Genomic DNA, 7504 nt, shown 5'->3' with positions numbered 1-7504 from the left:
AGCCGCCACGTGTGCATAATTTAACACAAGCCAATAATGGGGCTCGAATTAAAATACAAATGGCGGGAACTCCTTTGCACCGTGCATTTCTGAGATGCAAAAGAAATGCACCATGCAAAGAAAGCTACAAATTGGCGGGAAAATTCTCCATTGCACTGGAGTTCTTCTCTGTAGCAGAGAACTCTACCGTGCAAAGAAGCTGCAATTTAGCGGGAACATAATTCAGTGGTGCCAAAGCACACACAAAAACAAAAAATCACAACTTTGGGTTGTGACAGGCCCCATGACCCAGCCCACCCAAGCTCCAGTTCACTGAGGGCAGGAGGCTGGCAGTGGCACCAGGCTCTTCTTGGTGCTTGGGGCAGGCTGTGGTGATGGGAGGGGGGCTGCTGCCTGCCCCACAAGTGCCACTGCTGCTGAACACAGGGAAAAGCCCTGTGCTGCCGCCAGCCCCAGCCTGTAGCCAGCTTAGGCTCTGGGGCAGCTGCAACAGGCAACAGTCAGGCTGCAAACAGCTGCATCGGGCTCTACAGCCCCAGCATCAGCTCCATGCTGATGTGCGTGCGCATCCATGACTGCACGTGCCCCTCAGAGTGGAGAGTGGGTTTATCCCTGCTCTCTGCTCTGAAGCACATGTGCAGTTGCCACCAGTGTGGACCTGATGCCAGGGCTGGAGTCCAGTGCAGCTGTTTGCAGCCTGCTTGCTGCAGTTGCCCCAGAGCCCAGCTGGCTACAAGCAGCTGCACTTGGCTCTGGAGCCCTGTCATCAGCTCTGTGCTGGCAGTGACTGCACTTGTGCCTCAGAACAGAGAGCGGGGATAAACCTGCTTTGTGCTTTGAGCCGCCTGTGCAGTTGCCGGCATGGAGCTGATGCTGGGGCTGCGGAGCCCAGTGCCACTGTTTGCAACCTCCCTGTTGCAGGTGCCCAGGGCCCAGGCTGGATACAGGTGGTGCAGGCGGTGGCACAGGGCTTTTCTGGGCTGCACTGCCTCATGGCCCCACCCCCACTGTCTGCTCAGAACTGCAGGATGCTGGAACCTGGAGCAGTTCCTTTGCAGCCCCCTGGCTGCAGCCAGCCCAGGCTCTGGGTAGCTGCTGCCAGCCACAGAGCCTGGGCTGCTTGCAGCAGGGCTTGCAGCCTCCCAGCCGCCTGCTGGGAACAGCCCAGGCTCCCTGGCTGGCAGCACCTACCTAGAGCCTGGGCTGGCAGTGGAGTGCCAAGCAAACTGGCCTTGCTTGCCATGCTTGGCACGCATGTTCCAGGGGTTGCCAACTCCTACCCTACAGACTTATCATGCCAAACAAAATGGCCTCGCATACCATGCTCGGCATGTGTGCCCCAGGGGTTGTCGACGCCTGCCCTACAGACTTACCTCAGCGCAGTGCGGGCCTCTGCTTCTCCCCATCACCCCAACCCCTGCTGCAGTGGCCCCAGAAGCAGCTGACACCACTTGCCTGCACCACCTGCCTTGCTACCTGTTCCCTCTCTCCCCCCTTCCCTCTCTCTCTTCTCCCTCCCCCCTTCCCTGTGTCTCTCTCTTTTGCCCTATATCCTTGTCTGTCTCTCTCTCCCTCTTTTCCTCCCTCTCTTTTGCTCTTGCCCTCTTCCCCTGTCTCTCTCTCCCCTTCCTCCTCTCAAAACTATGGCAAAAAAATTGGTGTGCTGCGCATTGCGCAGCACTTTAAATTCCCCAGGATTAATTTGGTGTGCCACGCTTTGTGCAACACTGGGTTCAGCCCTCCTAGCTTTGGCCAACATCAACTGTAGTCCAGGTACATTCTTGAACACCCCTGGTGTAAAAGGTAGCAATCCTACCCACCTCAGCTCAGACATCTGTCATATCACGTCCTTATATACACAGCCCTTCTTCCAATATACGGCACGCATTAGTCTGTAAATATAAAATTTCCTGGAAAATTGAGTGTTGGGGTACTTATTAAAATTTTCAGAAGTTAGGGGGTACTTGCTACTTAAAAGGCTGAGAAACACTGGCCTAGATGACCTCCTGAGGTCCCTTCCAACCCTAATTTTCTATGATTCTATGATTTCCACAACTTGGGTAGCCATTTTTCCCAAAAAATAAATAAAGATGGTGATATTCAACACTGGATAAAATCTGCCAGTGCTGTCTTTGGACATCTCCAAAATCATGTCTTTGATAATCATGACATCAGGACCCGAAACAAACGTCTTGTCTACCAAGCTATTGCCATTCCTACCCCCTGTATGAATGTGAAATTTGGATGACATCAGAAACACCTGAAAGCTTTGGAATGTTACCATCAGCAATGTCTTCAGAAAATCTTCTGTCAACTGGAAGGAGAGAAGAAACACCAGCATTCTGGCTCAAGCAAACACCACCAGCAAAAAAGCCATGTTTATATGGCATCAGCTCCGTTGGATAAGACATGTCATAATCATGCCTGACAACCAGCTCCTAAGTGGTCCCAGGCTCCCAACTCACTGATGCTCACCACCCCAGAGGTGGGCAAAAGAAGAGATTTAAGTAGATCTTGAAAGCCAATCTAAAGAAATGCCTGGGAGACTCAAGCACTGAGTCATCCCCAGTGATGATGTACAACAAAGCATTAGTTCACTATGGGGGGGGATAGATAAGAGAGACAAAGGGAAGGGGCTGTGACCTGACATCATCAGGATCTACATCTTCCTCCCAGAACTATTTTCCATGTCTGCAGTAGGACATGCAGGTCTCAGATTGGCCTTCTCAGTCATCTCCAGACTCACCCATGACTTCCCTATTCCCTGGAAGACTGTCATCCTCATATCAAGTGGCTGCTGCCCCCATCACTGCTTTATAAAACACTTGTAAGGTAAATGCAGTTGTTTCAATATGAGGTACTATAAGTCCCCTACCTTACCTGATGCTCTGCTTCCTGCTCCCTGCCATATCTCTCACTGTGCTGCCTGTCTCCTCCCTAATCTCCTGCCTTCCACACACAGAGGTTGCCTGTGTCCTTTGTAGCACCCATGCTGCAGTTTGGCCACCCCTGCTATAAGTCACCCCTACTCAGGTATAGCTATGTCCCACTATGACATTTACTAGCATACCTATGTTGGTTAAAGAAAATAATCACACTCTAACCTATATAAATACACGAACATTTTGGCACTTAGAAGTGTAGTAGGTTGGGACTATACTAAAAACTTACACAAGTATACTAGCAAGGTGCTTCTCACATGACATATGGATGTCACTTATATTTGCAATGCCATGCTTCTACTAATGTAGCTTATACCTGCTCCGCTCTGCAATTGAAATAAGATATACTGGCAAAAGCAGAGTTTTGCCTGTGTAACTGTGTCTATACTAGGGGCTTCTGTACTGGTCACAAATTACACCTTTTTATCTCTGCAGCCAACAGGCTATGCCAGGAAACATTTGTAGAGTAGACCTGGTTTAGACAGGGTTTACTGGAAGATTGGCAGGCTCATCTAGTGAAGACATGGCTCCCCAATGAAATGATCTATCCCAGCAAAAGGACATTTTTGTCTGTATAACTGTATTTACACTGGCTGGCAAAGCTATGCAAGGAAAGGGTGTAATTTCTCTACCCCCCTTTCCCCCCCAAGCTACATAGATAGGTATGATAAATGGTATGAAATTAAGAGTCACTATTTCTACCACTATTCCTGCAATACATATTCAAAAGGATCCACAGGGATGACTGAAACTGAGTCAACCCTGTTTTTATTTATTAGGACCTGATCCTGAGTAAAGCCAGACATTTGCCTAAAACTCTGGTCTTCAAAGATTTACGTCTTTAAGACCCTGGTACTAGTTTCATTGGTTTTGATGGGGCTACTCATGGGAATAAAATTAAGCTCCTTCGGTATGTTTTGCAAAATCAGTGTGGACTACTTATTTATAAATTGCCCATCCCTGTAGTGTGTGGGTCCTATTACCTAAGTTTATAATTACCCCAAATCCCTCTAGAAGGAGAAATTTACTTCACAGCCCCTTCTTGACAAAACAGTCACAAACCCTCCAGGACTATAACACAGGTGATGTCTATTTTATCGCATGCAGATGTGGCCATTTTGCAACTAAGTTCTTAGGAAAAGGTATGCTGGACTTTCATCCCAGAACTGACAAGACTGGGACTGCAGAGTGTATAAATTCTCCAGCAGAGAATGCTGAGCCCCATAGCCTAGCATTCATCTTAGCTGTGCTGAACCTTTCGAAACACGTGCTGTACCAGTGTGGAGGGGAAAAACAGGCATTTAGGCAGCAAGGTTCCTGTAGTGGTTCTAGACTCAAGGCACCCTTTGGAAATGCCAGGTCCTAGCTGTCGCTCATTATTTGACTATAGAAAATTAACAGAGTAGATCTTCTGTTGCGAAGAACCCTGAAAGACCACAGCAGGTCAGCATGTTGTTGACATTGTGGGTGTTTTTAAGCCGTCCTGGGTGTTTTTCAGCTTGGGGTGTGCCAATGCTCCTTCTGGGACCAAAGCCAGAGGTTCCTGGCTAGAGAGTTTTCCCCCTCTGCTCAGGGTCAGACCAATCACCATATTTGGGGTCAGGAAGGAATTTTACCCCACAGTCAGATTGGTATGGATTGTGAGGGGTTTTGCCTTCCTATGTAGCGGGGAGGGCTTGTGTCCCTGGATCTTTTGAGTGTAGATTAACCACCTTTTTATAGAACCAGGACATTGGCTGCTGTGGCCCCCCTGTTTTCCTGTGGCAGGTTAGGGCATTATGTCTTGTCTCAGGGTTGGTGACACTTTTATGTACAGTTTAAATGATGGATTGGATAGGACCTTTTTATTATTAATATATTTTGTGTTCCAGGTTGAATCAGCCAAATCAGTTTTAAATCATATTGATTGAGTAGAACTCAATTGTTCCAAAAACCATATCGACTGGGCAGGCAGAACTCAGTTGTTTTAAACACCATGTATGGCAGTACAACTGGCAAGCATCCTCTGTCTCAGGCTCTCACCCTTACTTCAAATACTCCCAAATCCATTGGCAGGCACCCTACTGAAGGCCCAAGCCCAGAGGTCTTGGGATTCAGATGCCCCTATTTGATCTTAGCCAGAACTGGATTAACCCTTTAGTGAGCCCTAGGCAAACAAACTTCTGGGCCCCTACCAGTGGTGACATGTAGAGGGTGCACAGGAGTGCACATGCACCCCCTGAGAGCACCGGTGCAGCCCTTGTCAGGCCACGCTCTGTTTAGCCAGTGGGCAGGGGGGCAGGCGGGAACACCAGTGCCCCCCCTGTAAGCGTTGGCCAGGGAGCAGGGCTGCCAGCAAAAGCAGCCATGCCACTTCCAGAAGTGGCCGCAGAACTTCCAGAAGCAGCGCGGCTGATTTTTGGTGAGTGAGATCTGCTGCGGGACCCCTCCCCCCCAGCCAGTGAGATCGGCCACCAGGGGACCGCCCCACCCTCCCGGCTGCTGACTCAAGAGGCACCAGTCACCCATGGCCCCTTCTCTCTCTCTCTCTCTCTTTCTCTAAATCCACACACACACTGGTAGGCTGGGTAAGTGTTGGACTGAGCCAGGTGCTGCCTCCAAGCCCGGGCAGCCCCTGGCCTGCTAGCCACCTGCCCAGGGGGTACTGCTGCCATGGAGAGAAGGACCGAGACACTGGGCACCTCAGGGCCCTAGGCATGTGCCTAGTTTGTCTATGCATTAATCTGGCCCTGATTTTAGCCCACAAATCACCAAGACACTTGATCTGAGCCAAAATGGACTGTAGAGGATGGTTTGGATAGGGATGATGCGGGGGGTGGACTAGATGTAACCTTTGTAAAGGTCCTTTCCAGCCCAACTTCTTTATGACTTCTGTGATTCCTATTGGAAATTGCTGGGTTCGTCTTGTGAATGGTGTGTAGGCGTTTGCAGGCCTAGCATTGCTTCTTGTATGCGGCACCCCACAGCACTGCTAACAGGAGCTCGCGGCACCCCGATTGAGACTCAGTTCCAGGTGAGGAGTTCTGCACCCCAGATGCAGGGCCTTCACCTCTTCTACTGTCTCCTGGCCCATCATGCAGCCTTATCATCGGGGATCCTGATTTTCTCTAATAACCCCCCCCCCTAATTTTCAGCTAAAAAAATAACCCCAAATACACACACACACACACACACACACACACACACACAGAGGTACTCCTCACTTAATGTCTTCTTGGTTAAGGTTGCTTCGTCATAATGTTGCTGAACTATCAGAGAACATACTTGTTTAAAGTCGTGCAATGTTTGGTTATAATGTCGTTTGGCTGCCGCCTGCTAGTAGGTAAGTGCTGTGACATAACTGGATTTGCTTAACATTGTTTAGCTTAAAGTCACATTTTTCAAGAACATAATTACGATGTTAAGTGAGGAGTAGCTGTGTGTGTGTGTGTGTGCGTGTGCGTGTGCGTGTGTGGAAAAGCACTCACTTTCTTTACTGAAGATGACAAGCCTTTATTACGAAGTGTAGTTAGTGTTATTCAGCGGGCTGGCTGTCCCGTGCCAGACTATATAAAACAGTTCTGTAAACTGCAAAGCAAACAAAAGAAGAAATTTATTAAGAAGCCACTGGAGAGGGAGCACATTCGTACCATGCCTCAGTACTTCTTAGAAAAAGCAAATGATCCAGAAAAATGCTAAGGAAAAGAAGAATGCTACACACACACACAGGTTTCCCTCACTTTATGCTGTGGAAAACACTGTATAACTTGAATTTGCATAAAGGGAACCTACTTTACAATGTAACAAAGACCTTGACTGTACTGATCCCCAGACCCATTTCTACTACTTTTACAAGACAATTTTGGTACTTGCCAACACAAGCACAGGGCCTGCATAAAGTGAGGGAAACCTGTATGTGGATTCGGGTTTACTTTTTTTAAACATACAGGATAGATAGCTAGAGCACTATCTGTCTGTCTGTCTGTGTAGATAGTGCCATTTCTATCTATATATATAGGTATATATTAGCAGAGTTTCATTTTGACCACGGAAAAAATGTGGATTTGGGGTTACTTTTTTTAATCCGAAAATTGGGATTTGTATTTATTTTTTATATCAGAGAAAACCAGGATCCCTGCTTATCATCCAGGCTCCGACCTGCAAAGGGCACTGCCACTGGTCGCCCAGGGACAAGCTCGAAGCCCCCAGCCCAGCCCAGCAGCAACGCCCGCCCGCCCTGCTGCTGCTGCTGCGGCTGCAGCGGGGGGGGGACTCGCGCCGGCTCCTGGGCAGCTCCGGGCTGCTGGGACTGCGCTCCGCCCCAGCTGAGGTGCAGCTCCTCCTTCGCCGCGTCACAGGAGCGCCGGGGCCGGGCTGGGCTGCAGGCGGCACACGCTGAGCCTGTGCTGAGGAGCCGGCAGGGGACTGTGCTCGGCTGCTGTGAGTACCGGGGCCGGACGTGTGTTCTCGCGGCTCCCCTGAGCCCCCCTGGGCGCTCGGGCTCCCCGGGCAGGGGTCTCCACTCCCGCCTCCCCGCCCCGCGGAGGGGCGCGGGCGCCGAGACCCTCCCTCGTCCCCCGCCT

The 7504-nt window shown here is 49.9% G+C and overlaps 1 protein-coding gene across 8 annotated transcripts in view; it reads left to right on the top strand.

Moving 5' to 3' along the window:
* Positions 1-7504, top strand: part of SNX10 (sorting nexin 10) — a 97055-nt gene that overhangs the window by 16502 nt on the left and 73049 nt on the right. For 7 of the 8 annotated variants that reach the window (XM_025207431.1, XM_006026485.3, XM_025207424.1 and 4 more), the window contains exon 5: positions 7042-7361. The exons of the other annotated variant lie outside the window; for it this stretch is intronic. The gene's annotated coding sequence lies outside the window, so the exon portion shown is untranslated. The remainder of the gene's footprint in view (positions 1-7041; positions 7362-7504) is intronic. 8 annotated transcript variants of the gene reach the window in all.

Source organism: Alligator sinensis, unplaced genomic scaffold (genome assembly GCF_000455745.1).
Source record: "Alligator sinensis unplaced genomic scaffold, ASM45574v1 scaffold29_2, whole genome shotgun sequence".
NCBI lineage: Eukaryota > Metazoa > Chordata > Crocodylia > Alligatoridae > Alligator > Alligator sinensis.
Note: the sequence above shows the minus strand (reverse complement) of the source record. Positions and strands in the feature narration are given on the sequence as shown.